Source organism: Cyrtonyx montezumae, unplaced genomic scaffold (genome assembly GCF_038088225.1).
Source record: "Cyrtonyx montezumae isolate F1298 unplaced genomic scaffold, pur_monq_1.0 scaffold_3, whole genome shotgun sequence".
In the NCBI taxonomy this organism is placed as follows: Eukaryota; Metazoa; Chordata; class Aves; order Galliformes; family Odontophoridae; genus Cyrtonyx; species Cyrtonyx montezumae.
In genome coordinates this window covers 5,682,926-5,699,886 of record NW_027072034.1, presented here as the reverse complement: position 1 = coordinate 5,699,886, position 16,961 = coordinate 5,682,926, and the positions used below count along the sequence as shown (strand labels likewise).

The 16,961-nt window shown below is 35.1% G+C and overlaps 1 long non-coding RNA gene across 1 annotated transcript in view; it reads left to right on the top strand.

The window, feature by feature from the left end:
* Positions 1-16,025, top strand: part of LOC136053281 (uncharacterized) — a 193,612-nt gene extending 177,587 nt beyond the window's left edge. Inside the window, exon 3 of the long non-coding RNA XR_010622621.1 lies at positions 16,016-16,025. This is a non-coding gene — a long non-coding RNA (uncharacterized LOC136053281). The remainder of the gene's footprint in view (positions 1-16,015) is intronic.
* Positions 16,026-16,961: the final 936 nt, after the last annotated feature.

Here is a 16,961-nt window from a genome sequence, read left to right as displayed (position 1 = left end):
AGAAACTCTAATAACTTCTCTCTAGCTCCCAGGAAACTTTCTCTGTTCTTGATCTGGCCACTTCTCCAAAGCAGTATCTCAGTTCACACATAGAATGTGAACAACTGAGTATTTCTATGAGTCTTTCGTACATTTTCTCTTCTAGATGTGCTCAGCTAATCTCATACTCACAATCATTTTTTTAATTTTTGTGGTTTTAGTTGTTTTTCTGGAAGATTCCTAAGGAATATGTTCTGGGGGCTTCATGAAAGATTACAATCAAAGGACATACACACAGAGGATAAACTAAAATAGGGCATTATGCCCAAGCTAATTAGCTGCATTCTCAGCAGGCAAATTAATTTGGGTGGAGATCTGTCTTGAGAGACATGTTATCTTTAGTTACTGAGTAACAGTGTTTGGGCTAACAGTTAAGCATGGCCCTATATTCAAGGTAAACTTTGAAAAATCCATCATTAGAAATCTAGTTTTAAGCAACCAGTTAGAAAAAAAATTGCTGTGTGTGTGTGTGCGTGTCTTCTTTTCTATTAAAAAAATATATCTTCTGGTGCTGATTTTTTTCTCTAGACATGGTATTTCCCACTATATCTCCTTTCAGCATTTTAGAATTCTGTTTGTTGAAAGACAAAGCACAAAATATGCTGTCAAGACACTGAAGCTGGTGCATAGTCATGGTGCTCCATCAGCAAAGTCATATGATATGATGCAGATGAGAGACTTTGTTAAAATAATTATCTGTAATCCTAGACATTAAAAGGGATAGTAGGTCCATTTTTTTTTTCTCTCTAGAGAAGGAGTTAGAGAAGAATCTTTTTAGAAATGAATCCAGTTTATAGATGAGTAATTTGTGGTTCATTCCCATAATTATGGGTCTACGTTTTTGTAACAGATATATGAGTGACCTGGAGTACTGTGTCCAGTTCTGGGCTTCCTGGTACAAAAAATGATGGATCTCCTTGAAAGAGCCAAGCAGAGGGCTGCAAAGATGATAAAGGGCCTGGAACACCTCTCTTATGTGGAAAGGCTGTGAGCCCTGGGTCCTTTCAGCCTTGAAGAAGACAGAGGGAATCTGATTCATGTCTATAAGTATCTAAGAAGCAGGAGGCAAAGGGCAAGGCTGAGTCCAGTCACTCTTCTCAGCAGTGTGTGGCGACAGGACAATGGGAAATGGCCACAAACTGAGGCATAGAAAGTTCTTCACAGATGTGTGTGAGAACTTCTTCACAGTGAGAGTGGCAAAGCACTGGCACAGCTGCACAGAGAGGTGTTGGAGTCTCCTTCTCTGGAGATGTTCAAGACCCGCCTGGACGTCTACCTGTGCAACCTGGGCTAGGGAGCTGCTTTGGCAGGGGGTTGGACTAGGGAATCCCTAGAGGTCCCTTCAAGCCCTTACAATTCTGTGATTCTGTGAGTTGAAATTCTTAGTAGGAACTGTATTCTCTGCAAATACATTAGGATACATACATGATATTTTCACATTCTGAAGTTCTGAACATCTGTTTGAGTGGCATTTTGTCTGTTCACATGTCAGCAGAGAAGTCAAGAAAAGTTATCACAGTTGGCATTACTCTGCAAATGTCACTTTTTTAAGGAATTGTCTGTTCTGTGCCATTATTACATACTGGCATCACATGCCTCTTTATGCCTAATTACATGAGTTGACACTTGCATGATAAAGTGGAAACTGTTGATCTGAGGAGGGAAAGAAGGGTTAACAATTATGTTTCCTTTTACAATAAAATTAATATGTTTGTGAACATACCAAAATGTCAATATACATGAAAAGGCATTACCCTTCCAATGTATTATATTCAGGTAATTTTACTAATATTTAGCAAGTGTCCTCTGTTTTGGCAGAGATAAACAACTCATGAGGCTAAGTTCTTCTACTAAGAAGGCTATGCTATGCAGATACTAAACTCTTAAGGATGGAAATAGAAACAGATTCTTTGTTGTGGGTTTTTTGTGGTTTTTTTTTTTTTTCTTGTTTATATTGTAAAACTAGGATAAGATTGTTTTTCTGCTGTGAAATTCAATAGAAAAAAAATGTTAAGGACTTAAATTATAAATATATATAAATGTAGAACATACATGGTTTGGAATTTCTAGAATTATGCTCATTCTTTCATAGAGCTCTTTTATATGTCTTCCATGTACAGTGCAATAGATGACAGAAGAAGGCATAAAAACATATTGGGTACAATTTTCTTTTCTCACTGGTAAAGCTACAAATCAACACCATTAATATGTTATTTTCTTCTTTTTTGTCTTAGTCTTCTTACTTTTCTCTTTCCTGTACTGACATAGAAATTTTGTTTACATGGAGCTGACTGAGGTACCTGACAGACCAACATCCAGTTAAGCCATCTACTTTTACAGAAGTCTAAACAAAATGATAAAAAGAAAAGAGGTTTGTTGATGATGTTTTGATTTGGTTTTGAAATTGTAAACAATTGGTAAACAGAAGTACACATAATGCAGTAAAGAAGGGTAGAGGACCACTATATATTTTGATGTCAATGAGCTATTAGCTTTGTTCATCAGCTTATAGAAACGGTTTTAGGTTCATTGTTATAGGCAGGCCATGCTCTTCCCACAAGCCTATAGTGTTCTTCCATATTCACTAATGGGAGACTAAAGAACAGAAAAATTACAAGAAAAGACTTGGACACAATTGCTCATAACAGAGAAGTACAGAGAAGTCTTAAATAGACTATGTCCACTTTAGTACAATTAAACTGTCTTGAATGCCTCTTGCATAACCACATTATTTCAGCTAATTTTGCAATGAAGAGAGAGGGGTTGAAACTAGATGATCTTTGAGGTGCTTTTCTACCCGGGACATTCTATGATTCAATGATTCTATGACTTTTACTTAATATGTGTGAAATAATATTAGTATAAAAAACCCCAAATGATTATATTACTGATTCAGTTGCTCAAAAATGATTTTCTTTCAACCTTACTAAACTATTTAACCCTTCCACTCCTCACAGAGTCATCAAAGGGAAGTAAATAGAAATATTATTATTTTTGTTTGTGACGGATTGCCCAAAAGGGGAAAAAAAAATGACATCACAAAATGGAGCACAGAAAATAGACAAATCTTGATTTAACATTTTCTCTCAAAAGCTTATTGTTACGTCCTGGTATCCTTTGAAAAGGAGTGTAACTCACCAATTTCTTTTGTTGTTAAGGCGTAACAATATTTTGAAGCTAAATAGTTATGAAAGAAAGCAAGTAGCAGCTGTATGACTTTAACTTAGTTATCTATGTAAAAGTTAATGTATTTGTTTAAAAAACAGCTGTTGTCTAAGCCCTAGCCAGTCCTCACCCCCTAAATACTTCATACACCACCCACATCTGTGAAACAGTTTTGGATATTGATTTAAACTAACCATAGGCATCAACTTGCATGCTTTAATTGAGAGTTTAATCTAAATTAGTAGTTGAGACTTTCTTGATAGTGAATTAAGAGAATGAAGTGCTTCCACAAAGTGATTCAGATGCAAAGAGTCGCCGTCTGGAGGTGTTTCTTTCTCTTCAGCACCTGTGTAGGAGTCCTAGGCCTCTTGTTTTGGCACTGTAGCATAATTAGATGGGGTAAAAGTGGTATGTTTCTGGGTTCATTCTTAGTTCAGTTCTATATAAGTAAATTAAGTTCGCCTAAATGACTTGTACTGCTTCCTTAAAACAATCTGTTTTATTTGACCTGAAATGGGCCAGCAGTAGTCATGCACCCAGTTATCACATCTCAAGTGAGGAGTGATAACTTATAGTTATGGAGTTGTCATTTGCTGATGGCTCCAGCTGTTCTGTGAGCCAGCATCTGTCTCCATCCTAGAAAATAAATAAATAAAAAAAATCCCTTAAGAAGTTACTTTGGCATTCTTTTTCACTGTGTAATTATGCTTAATGTAAACAGGCATTATTTTTGTGAGATGCTTAGTAATATTTGCTACATGAGTTAGAAATCTAAGAATGCTGAATTATATATATATATATATATATATATATATACACTAACTGGTTTCAGTACAGCTTTATGAGGTAAGGTAGGATAACTGTGGTTAAAAATAAACTGCAATTGTTAATGTTTTAAAATATTTTATTTGTAGCATATTTCATCGTAAAAAGAATTTAAAGCAGCTGTTTCTAAATTATTTCAGTAATAGTTTTGAGTAATCATTGTGTAAGAGTAACCAAAAGAAAAAAGAAAAAAAAAAAAAAACCACAAAGCAAAACAAAAGATTTACATAGATCAGTATGCTTAGATTTTTTGAAGATTGCCCATATTTGTGAGAAACAAAATTGGTAGAAATGTAGATAAATTGAAGATTTAGATAAATCTAAAGATCATGAAAAAAAATGTCACTTTGTTAGAAAACTATGGAAATTTTTATCTCTTAAACTGGATGGACTACCAGATTAGAAAGGTGGATATAGTGAGAATTAATGGTGTTGCAGGATGCTCTCATTAAACATAAGCTGCATTGGTTTCTTTTGGTCCCAATGACCACTCTGAACTACCAGTTAACTTACTGGGAGGTTTTCAGTGTTTGCATATGTACAATAAGAACAGAAAAGTGAAGAAATGCTCAATATAAAAACTAGAGAATCTCAGTTTCTTAGAAGTTTAATTCTTCTGAGATATAATAGTGATTTCAGTTTATTTACTTATGTCCTGCTCTACTCTCAGAGCATCGGGCTGGCTTTTTTTATTTTATTTCTTACAAATATCACTTGGAAATATGCTCTTCTTGTGACCTCCCACTTGGTATTACAAGTGCCCCAGAAATCTTCTAAAGTGAAGCAAGTTAAGTACTGCAAGGCCTGGAAGGGAGTGAGAAGAATGACATTTTAAGGAGCAAGCAGTTTTTTACAACCAATTCTGAATGTGACAAAAGCTTCTGGACCAGAATTAAGGAGGATGCTGCGACAAGTCCAGCTGCATTTTTCTAGGACTTGCATTTGATAAGTGGTGGGTTAAAAGAGAAGGAAAAAAGTATTCAGCTATTGAAATATAAGCACCTAAATATTCATTGGAACATTTGCAGTTTGATATATATTTTTGCTGTATGATAATATATTGAAGCAATTCATACCTAACCTTTCCCAAAAAAAGGCCATGATCTTTACAATCTTAAGCTCAGTATGCACTAAAAAAATCTGTACTGCTTTACTATACTCTCCTGAGAGTTATACCAAATCTATATGGGAAGGAATCCTGTTTTGCCTAGATAATTATCTCCAGTTCTAATGACATTCTGTATGGCAAAACATCGGTCTTTTGAAGATAACTGATTCTGAGACAAAAGCAGCTCACAAAAAATAGTACATAGACATATTTTCCTTGTATCAAGATGAGCAAAATATTACACCATATTGCAGAATTTTCAGGATTGCTGACAATAAATATTGACTTCCAAGCACCATTATAACTTCAGAGATCATATTGTCAGTCTCTTTGTGCATTACCAGGGTTTAGTAGGGTGCCAAGAAGGCAGAATTTACTCATAGATTCATTAACACTTGAGTAAGCTTTAGATACACATAGGTAGGTTTTAGAAATGCATAAATGATATATTTAGAAACAGCTGTGTTCTGCAGTTCATTTGACTGCAGCAAGTTTGTCTCCAGACACATCTCGACTGGCCTCTTTCTCATGTTCCATGTTTAGTCTGCAGGATGCTACCTGTGACTCTTTGCTGTCATGGCTGAGTATACTATACTCTCCAGCAAGGTAATACATACTTGCCCCCTGGAGTGGGGTGATAGTTGGGGCAATGAACATTCATTTACAGAGTTCATCATTTCTGATAGATTTCACAGTTAAACTTCACTTGATTTTTAGAAGAATTAAAAGTATCTCTTGTAATCCTTTTTAATGTTCTTGCTTCCTGCTTCACAAGCATCTTTTAGATATGTATCATTTAAATATCTTCTGAATGAGAAATATAAGAACATTATTTTGGTTACCAGGATGCAAAGCTAATGAAGACTGGAACATTCAGCAAAATAGAAAATCCATATTAACATCAGTTCAGATAATATAACTGTTTTAACTGAGTTATCTCAGTGTGATCTCAAGTATAGTGTAGAATCTGTACGTAATACATAGGTAAAGTATGAAACAGAACTATGAGATTCATCTCATCTAAATGTAACCTTAAAAAGTTAAACATCAAGTTGAATAATTTGAATAATCTTTGTAAAGAAAATAGGGAGAAGTGCCACTGCTAAAAGCCATGAGACTGAAGTTACATTGTAGAAAGTAATCATTTAAATGTCCAAAACTTCATGCACATATCTGAAATTAGGACAGAGAAATTATCTTCCTTTGAGTCAAGTATTCTTCTAAATAAAAGTTTGAAGTCTTGTTGTAAGCTCTCATAGTGTTATCAATAACTTGATAAAAGAAATAGTCGAGTGATCAACGCAGTCTAGCTGAAGTACCTGGCATTGTATGGCTTACAGATGCTTTTCTCAATGATTCCAGAAAGTTTAGATGGTCCTCTGTCTGGACAAAGTCACTCAAGAAATACAGAAATATTCATCCAGATCTTATCTGAAAACTGAAAATCACATTGTCATTCGCATAAAAACTGACAAAATTTTCATAAAACTGGCGTTCTGAAATTTGAAAAACCCATCTTCATTCTGCTATATATCTGAAAAAGATGAAAAGCCTTTCTTACAAAACAAAACTCATTTTCCTAATTTTAAATTTCTTTTCATTACTAACAGATGTTCTTTCCAGGTTTCATAGAAACAAATGAAGTCATATAAGGTGTGAAGTTATCTTTACATCTCAAAAGTTTGGAATAGACCATTTACTACCTACTGAAACATTCCTGAGGCACTCATGAGTCACAAAGGTATTCCCTGGAACTGAAACTACTGTGGGTGTCACAAAAGGAGTTCTTTCTTTATCTGCAAGGGTTATTTTAATCTGGTGACATCCAAGTGCCAGAACCAAACTACTGAAAACATTTTGCTCCTGAAAGTTTAACAAGTTCATTGGTTAAGTGTGCAAATGGGAACCTGGCTTCAACTAGCTGGAGTTTGCTGAAGTCAGCACAATTATTTACTTACCATTTATTTATTTTTATAATTGCCTTTTACACATTTGAAAATTATATAGGTTGCATAGTAGGAATGCTGGGCTGTTCTGTTTGTTGGGAATTACATTAGTGCCTTCTACTTCCTGATTTCCTGCTTGCTTGTGATGGGGTGGTTGGCTCTTCAGTGGCCTTTGCCTCCATTTCATTTGCAAATGCCATCTGACTTAGTAACCATTCAGAAAAATGCCCTGTTCATCAAACTTAGCATGTTTAAATGAGCTAGTTTAGGTCCTGAAAATAGTTTAGCCACAAAAGAGAAGGACTTCAGACAGTAATTTCTTTTTATGTCCTTCTCGTTAAGAAGCATGTTTTCAACTAATACGTGTAAGTCTGTATTATGCCTCAGCGTTGACATTATTTTTGCCCTATTCCATTAAAAATCTATTGGGGTAGAAGTCAAGGAGGATGAAGGCAATGGAATTAGTGCTGCCATGACATAGAGAAAGAGACAAAATACAACTTTGAGGGTAATGCTGTTTACTCTATTCCAGGAAATTTCTTAGACCAGCAGGTTCCTTGTTAGAAAAAAATAATTCTTACTGTCCCTCTGCCACTTTTATATAATATATGGCTTACCTGGAAGGGATAGAATGAAATGCAAGTGCTTTCCTTTATTTACTTTGTATTAGAGAGAAACAGAGACCTGATTAAATAGAAGAATAAAACTCTCTCTGGGCTTTATTCTGCAACATAAAGTCACAGTGGCTGCTGGAATCATAAGCTCTTTGGGTCCCTACTTGTCACAGTTATAAATCTTCTTCTTGGGACCAAGGACCCTAGTTTAAAACCTAGGAGGTTGGAAATGTTACTTTAACGCTGTTCCCTCACCAGTGCTGGGAGGAAAATGATCTTTCTTACACTGTTTAGTGCAAGCAATATTCTGAAGCCTTCATTTAACTTCAACAATCATGCCATTGAGCCACTTTCTGTGGATGTGTTAAATGCCCACCCTACATTCAGAGCTAACGAAAGAGAATATTTAAGGTATATCAGACTCTCAACAGTCATTCCACTGAAAGAGTGTTTCACTCCATTGAAAGAGTGTTCTGGTCTATGCTACATGTCCATACCACACAGTTTAAGATTCAGACTATTGTAACTCAGATTGATTAAAGCATATGGAAAAGACAATAAACTGCATTTTTTCTCTATTTCACATAGGAAACACCTGCTTTGTGTAATAAAAATAACCATGTGGAGGAATATGCTAATTTTATCTAATTATAATCACGTTATCATAGGAGAGAGAAAGATGTTTGTTTAATAGGATGTCTGTACATCCTGCTATATATTACAGCAGGCAATATTAATAGATGGTATCGATCCTTCCCCCAGAACCAGAATCATATCTTTTGATGAAGAAAACCTTGACTATATCTGCCAGAATTTTCTAAGTGACTAAGAAATAAAAAATATAGGTTGCTTGAAAAGTAATATCTGTTATTTATTTCCAAGGGAGGTACAACAGATACCAACACTATTTGATAAGGCAAAATCTCAGCTACAAAACACTAGTTTGCAACATATTCACCACCATTAACCATGTATTTTTGGTAATGATGAACAAGAACTGACATGGTGCATTTATAAATATCTGCAGAAGTGGAGGTGACCCACTGTCACTGTCACAGCTACTGAAACATATCACCCACAACCTCATGGTGCTCACATACATTGTTTGACCTCCACCAATGTTCAGCAAGTGTCAATGAATGTCAACGAATAGAACTTTTTCTTCATGGAGGAATTCAGTGACACACCTTTGCTTCATATTCATTCCCATGTCAGACTGCCCCTTTGCTGCCATCTGTCGCACAGCAACAAAACTGTAGTATAATATTGGCAGGAAGTTTCATTACAACCTTGTAGTATTAACAGGGACATTATAAACAAGAGGAAAGTTATGGTTAGACAGTGATCAAGGGAGAATGGGTTTGAACCAAAGGAGGGGAGATTTAGATCAGATATCAAGGAGAAGTGTTTCACTGAGGGAGGAGTGAGTCACTGGAACAGGCTGCCCAGAGAGGTTGTGGATTCCCCTTCCCTGAAGGTGTTCAAGGATGGTTGAAACAGGACCCTGGGCAACTTGATCTAGTGCTTGACCTAACAATTGGCAACCCTGCCCACAGCAAGGGGGTTGGAAGTAGATGATCTCTGAAATCCCTTCCAACTCAAGCCATTCTATGGTTCTATGATTCAGTGATAACCACAAAGATAAACAATCATTTATTGACACTCAGGTTTCTATAGAAAGGTAAGAGATCTTGCTGCAGTGCTAAAGTATAAACATATTTGCTGCTCTACAAAGACCCAGTTCATGAGTATGAAAACTCAGTTTCACTGAAATTATTTTCTTTCTGCTATGTGTAATTGATTAACATAATGAGACTAGAAAATATTTTTTCCTGTGTCATGCTTTTTTATGTAGTAGTTTCAGTGTGTATAGACAAGTATACATGAATCAGATGGTTTTACCATTTGGAATTGAAGCAGTTTATGTACTATTTGTAATGGAATATGTAATAGTAACAAAGTGAAAACTGTAATAGGATCTTGCCCGTGCATATTAGTTCCATTTATTCTTCACTAACAGCACTCTGACATGTCTGGTATTTAAATGGTTAGAAAGGTATATTTCAACAAGGCATTTAACAATCTCTATGTGTATTCTGCAAAATTTTCATGAATTAGAACTCAATTTGTAGTTTATGGCCTAGCAAGAAACTGTTTTGCTTATATAATTGAAATCTATGTCACCAGAAAACTGTTGTTATAATTACTTCAATCTATATATATATTTAATCTTCATCCTTCTTTTATTTTGTTTTTACAATATTGGTTCCATAATACACTCTTAAATTAGAACCATGAATTATTTTCAAGAAAGGCTTATAAAATATGTATGTAGTAGATAAACTAGATTTTTTTTTCTTTTTTCAAGTATGTATTCATAATCAAACAAAGTTCCTCCTCATTCAAAATTTACAGTTACTGAGCAACCAGTTAACTTTAACCAAAGGAGGGAATAGATAGAACTGTCTGAATGTGTGTGATGTCATTGCAATTGAGCAGGATACACGGACTCATAAAAAGAGAAAGATAAAAAAGCACTAATGGAGACAATAAAATTTAAAAGAAAATCCAGAACAAGGATATTTTATATTTTGAATTGTTGTCACACTCTCCATATAGAATAGAATAGTTTGGAAGTGACTTTCAAAGACCAACATAGTATGGCTATGTATGTATGGCATTTCTCTTTCTTATGCATTTTTCAGATGTTTTAAATCCAAATCTGAGTACATCCACAATGTAAATAAAACACCTGATTGGAGAAGGATGTGACCAAAATAATATGAAATTTTTGAAATTCCACCTGAATGACACCGGAACTTATGATAACAATCATAGACTTTATCTTCCAGAGAACATCATATCAGTGAAAACTGAGAGATATGTAGGAAAAATTAAATTAAAAGGAGATAAATGTATCCCATTTTAGCTTTTCTGTGTATCACAGGAAATCCAATGGCACAGTGTCTCTATCTGAAAAATACAGAATATGAACTATTAACCATGAACTATTAACTGTCCGTTCTAGTTACATTTCAGAAGAACAAAATACAAATCCAACAGCAGTACTAATGTAAGTTCAGTATAAATCAGAATAACTTCTACAAACAGGGCATTCAATATAGATTGTTTTTGTATGAAGAAATATCATTTGCAGAAACAAAAGTTACCTGTTCTTCAAGTGAACAAGGTCATACCTTATCACAATGCATTTATGAAAAATTACTTTAGGCTCAATAATCTTTTTTGAGACTGTTAAAGTCAGACTCAAGTTTTGTCAAAAACTTCAAATGTATGTACTTGGCATAGTGTCACAATTTAGTAAACGTAAATGCAAAACCACAACCACAAAGAAAATAAGAAATATCGGTAACTTAGCATCTTCACAAAGGTGTTATTGTATCCAGTGTTGTCTCCATTTAGTATCAGATGATTTCAAATTGATTTAATTTTTATCTGCTATTTACATCCCATAGCAAATTAATAAGGAGTCTTCTTTTTTCAAGGCTGAACAGACCCATGTCTGTAAGCCTTTCCTCATAAGAGAGGTCTTCCAGGCAGTTTATCATCTTTGTAGCCCTCCGCTGGACTCTTTCCATGAGATCCCTGTCTTTTTTGTACTTGGGAGCCCAGAACTGGACACAATACTCCAGGAGAGGCCTCACCAGGGCAGAGTAGAGGAGGAGGATCACCTCCCTCAACCTGCTGGCCATGCTCTTTCTAACACACCCCAGGATGTCATTGGCCTTCTTGGCCACCAGGGCACACTGCCAGCTCATGGCCAAACTGTTGTCCTCTAGGACTCCCAAGTTCCTCTCCTCAGAGCTCCTCTCCAGCAGATCATTCCCCAACCTGTACTGGTGCATACAGTTATACCTCCCTGGGTGCAAGACTCTACACTTGCTCTTGCTGAACCTCATCCAGTTTCTCTCTGCCCAATTCTCCAACCTGTCTAGGTCTCATTGAACGACAGCACAGCTCTCTGGCATATCAACCATTCCTCCTAGGTTTGTATCATCAGCGAACTTCCTGAGAATGGACTCTATCCCCTCATCAAGGTCATTGATGAAGATATTGAACAAGATTGGACCCAACAAGGACCCCTGAAGGACATTGCTAAGTACAGGCCTCCAACAGGTCTCTGTGCCACCAATCACAACCCTCTGAGCTGTGCCAGTCAGAAAGTTCTCACCCACCTCACCGTCTACTCATCTGTTCCACAGTTCCTCAACTGTTTTAAGGATGCTGTGGGAGACATTGTCAAATGCCAAAATGAAATCAAGGTATTTTACATCCACTGCTCTCCCATCCACAGAGTCAGTATGACTTTGGTGATGACACTGTAGAAGGCTAACAGGTTAGTCGAGAATGACCTCACCCTGGTGAACCCATGCTGACTATTCCCGATAACCTTCTTTTACAATTGTCTGGAGAGGGGATCCAGAACAAGCTGTTCCATCACCTTTCTGGGGACAGAGGTGAGGCTGACTGGATTCTTACATCTATAACATTTAAAAATAATTATAGCTACAGTGAAATTCAGGAATGTTAAGGTCTCAAAAGAGGAATAGTCTATCTGAACTTAAAATACAGAAATAAGCATGTTAGTTCTCCTTCACTGTAACTTAACAATAATAATCTTAATTTTTAAGGAATTTTTAACAGAGGTAATTCACTGCTGAATTCTAGACATAACTTCTAGCTATTGTCAGAAGAAAAAAAGAGAAAGAAAGAAAGAAAATGAGTATAAGTAGGAACAAATAGTGTATCTGTAGTTGCCTCCACAACTAAAGTTTGTCCCTGCCCTAATTAGGCTAGAAACTTGATTTCTGAACAATTGACTTAGTGTAATTCATGTGGAGAGTAGTTGAAATTCTGTGGTTATTGCTGACAGGAGGGGATACAAAACAGCTCTACTGAAGTGAACTGTGAAATCATATTTCCTTCATCTGTTTCATATTAAGGAAATTAATTTAGATATTTTGATTGCATTTTAAACATTTCAATAACTAACAGTTATGTGATTTTGCTGGTGCTAGAGACCCTAAGGATATGGCGTTCTTGTTGATTTACGGTCCTGGTTTCATAAATACATATATTCATATTTCTATATGTCAGCTGTTAACCATCTTATTCATTAAACTCTGTTTGTAATATCTGATAATAAACAGCTTGATAGTAAAAATTTCTGAGATGGGAAAAATGATGAGAGAAAATAAAATGTTTATAAAACGTTTTAAGTCAGGTAAAATGATGTTATTGACCGACTGAGTAAATTTCAACTCTGGCATTTACTTACTAGAAAATTAATGCATGACATAAAAGTCAAAAGCTTTGAGCAGACAGAATATGCTTAAAGTAAACAAAACAAAACAGAACAAACAATATAGTTTACTATATTTTTCTGGTGAAACTGTTAGTACTAAGATGTACCAAATGAAATCCAAGGGGAAATGGCTACAAACTGAGGCATAGGAAGTTCTGCACAAATGTGTATTGAAACTTCTTCACAGTGAGGGTGACAGAGCACTGGCATAGGTTGCACAGAGAGGTTGTGGGGTCTCATTCTCTGGAGATGTTCAAGACCCTCCTGGATGCCTACCTGTGCAACCTGGGCTAGGGAGCTGCTTTGCAAGGGGGGTTAGACTAGATGATCTCTAGAGGTCCTTTCCATCCCCTACAATTCTGTGATTCTTTGAAGAGACATTTTTTTTTTACTTTTGGCAATGCAGATCTATTTTTCATGGGATCTACCTAGAATCTACCTTAAAGAGTATACCATGGAAAGGCATCTTTAAAGTTATTTTGTGAAATACTGTCAGTTTGTTGCTTTAAAGGTTACTGATAATATATTCATTTCCATTACAGATGATGCATGATGCTCATCTGTATTTTGACGTTTCAGATTTTTGTGACATAGTTCCAGAATGATGTTTGCTGTAGATCTATAAATAACTGAAGCCATATTCTGAAAAAAAAGCTGAGAAAATGTCTAACTCTTCACTGTAATTTTTTAAGATGATTTTTTTTCCTCTTCTGAGGGAACAAGTTGATATTGTAGAAATATGATCAATTTAGTATATTTCTTTTGTAATATTTCTACTGAATCCAGTAGACTACAAAAACAGTTGCTCCAAACTTGGGCTCAGGAGGTACAAATATCTCTGAAAGAATTAAAATAAAACTGGATATGCATCTGATTAAACAAAACTCATTTCTTCTGACAGATCAATATTTCCTCTGGGTTAGTTTTCCTTTCTTGTTTGTTGTTGTTGTTGTTGTTTTGTGGTGGTGAAAGTGTTCAGCTAACCTGTTACGTATGTACTTCTGCCACCACCTCATTATAAGAATGTCCTTGGTGCTATTGCAGTGAGTGGCTCTGTGTAGGTATGAAAATAATTAATTACAAACATCTGATAAGATGAAGAGAGATATATAATTAAGCATCTGAGATAACAACAACAACAACAACAAAAAAGGTATCTTCCCTGTCCTAGGAAGGTTGAATCAGAAGTTAATAATAGCTAAACAATATCAGAGATGAACTGACATAGTCTGGTTAGACATGACAAACTATTCAGATATTTTTGCTTCCAAAACAGGGGATTGGATACAATAGTGGAATATACATAGCTATTCCCAAGTGAGTCTTCCTGGGAATAGTTTGGGAAGGAAAAAAACTTGAACCAAAACAATTTCAAGCAGAAAAATAACCAGTTAAATGCAAAGATGTTCATCTTTCTCAATATGTCAAATCTTTCTGACTCAATTTATTAATATATATCTGCACGGAGGAACTCACCCTTATCCAGTAGTGATGGTGACTTGATTCCAAATAATTCTGTTATATCTATATACATTGCTCAAATTTTGTTTTGACAAGTTAATGATTTGCAGCTGTACATTATACCATTCTAAAGTATTTTACCTTTTGTGGTGCCTTGCTTTCATGCAAACAGTATGTACAAATTTCTCTCCTCTATAGACGTGCTTTACAGCAGACTATCAAAGTTAAACATCACAGCAAATAGAAGCCATTCTCTGGAGAGCCAATTGATGGCTATTTTTATGAACTCTTCTTGTCCTGGGAAATATGATTACAATGCAGCACATTTCCGCTCCTACCTCCTGTAGAGAATACCCAGAATTTTGAAACTATTACTTTTATCCCATAGATATCTTTTGAAATCCACCCACTTCTTCTGGGATGAGGAACGTAGCATCTTTACGACTTTCATTCACTTCAGAATATAGCTACAAAATATGTCTGACTTAAGAAGACAGAAAAGGAGCAATTGAATATGTTCAGCAACAGAAACTTTGTTGAAAGAAGTGTGCTTGAAAATGAAGTCCAATTATAATATAGGGGTACAATTCTCATATCAAATATGTGCATATATTTATATACATAGATTTTGCTGAAGACCCAGAATGTGAATTTCTTACTACTATATCAATCATTAAGCGACGTGAACATTGGGCTAGCAGATGCTAAGTTTCATTAGCACAGAGAGGAATAGAGCACTTCTTCCAGATGTGATTTATATGTTCGATAAGGAACGAAAGTTTGAATTGCACTTGAACTAAAAAAAGTTTAGTTTTGAGTTATGAGGACAAAATTCTGCCATTTATCATGCTATTTAGATCCTGACACACTAACACTTTACTCAAGTGCTTAAGCTTATTGACACACGTAACAGATATCTGATATCCAAGCCAAAAAAAAAAATCAAAAAATCAACACACTACTTGTCCTATAGAACCTATAAAGTTCAATACACTGAAAACTATCACAGATTTCATTCAATTTCTCTCTTACTGTGTACTTTTAAATTCATCTGTAATTAAGATGTCTGATTGCTTTCTCTCTCTCAAATACATATGGCATTATAAAATTTAAATCTAGAAACAGAAGTTCAGGTGTTAAAATAAAATTCAAATTTTATATCCTTGATGTAAAGAAAATGTATCACTGAAGAATTAGTAGCCCTTCTTTTTTTTGTTTGCTTGTTTTTTTTCTTTAAATTTTGATAAGCTGATGGAAAGAAATATGCTGGTAAGAATTCAGTATCAGCACAGAAATCGTAGGATGAAGGTGCAGAATTCTTTCTGTAAAGTAATGATATTTGGGAGCCTGATATGAGTGTCCAGACACCTTAACTCTATCACTGAAACAACTTGCATCAGTAGACTTAACACCATATTTTTTTCTGTTTCTGGATGAATACATACCTTGCAGATGTCCAAAGCAGTCCTGTCAAGAACATGGCAGTGATCACCTTAAACTAAAACCAGTTTGAAGGTCACAAAATTAGTAGAATTGAATAGGTAACTTGTGTATATGGTTTATGTGTATGTTTTAGAGGTTTCTTCTCCCTTAGTTGCAAGAGGGGATTAATTTGTAAGGCCAACATTTCTTCTTTCTCTTTGACTAGTGAACTTCAAGGATTAAGGCACTTATAAACTCTTTGTTTGGAGACAGTGTATGTTCTGGAAATATCACTGTACTATTACAAGAAAAGGGATCCAAATAAGATATGGTGGCTAAGCCTGTAAACTGATCTTTTGATGCATAGCAAATACACAGAATAAAAACAGGTGGTGTTCTTATAAATAAAGCATGATAATGAGCTCATTACAAAGCTCTTCAGTTTTGATGTTAGCACTCTAAATTTACTGATCAATAAGGAAAGCTTTGTAAGAGTTCAGATATGATCTGAATAACAGAGCAGATGTTTCTGAAACATTTTAGGTTTTCCAACAGTCAGTTTAAATTGTCTTACTGATCTTTACACTTTGAAAAGTTAAACATCTGGCCCAGTGATTATCAGTTTAGTGAAAATGTTGTTTCCTTTGACACTGATTTTAGGATGGGGCAAAATACCTTCTTAGTACATTTAGTTATTTCCTATGGTCACAGAAAAATCCTAGATGCCTGTTTTTTCAGAAGTGGGTTGAAATGAATTCCACTGTCTTTACAGATTGTTATCAGAGAAAATTGTGTGATTCTGTGAGTGTCTGCATTCCACTCTATAACAGGACATATTTACCTTTTTTAAGCTTGTCTATTTTAAAGAATTTTCTGTTACTTTAGAAAACAAACGTTGTTTATCAGATTTAATAGTGAGCCTAAATCCCATTGTGATCTATTAATGTAATACATAAAAAAGAAAATACAAACATTATAAATCACTATAGTGAACTGGGTTATAAAAGAAATTACTAGTTATTTTAATGACTAGTTACTTTAAATCCTTTTTTTTT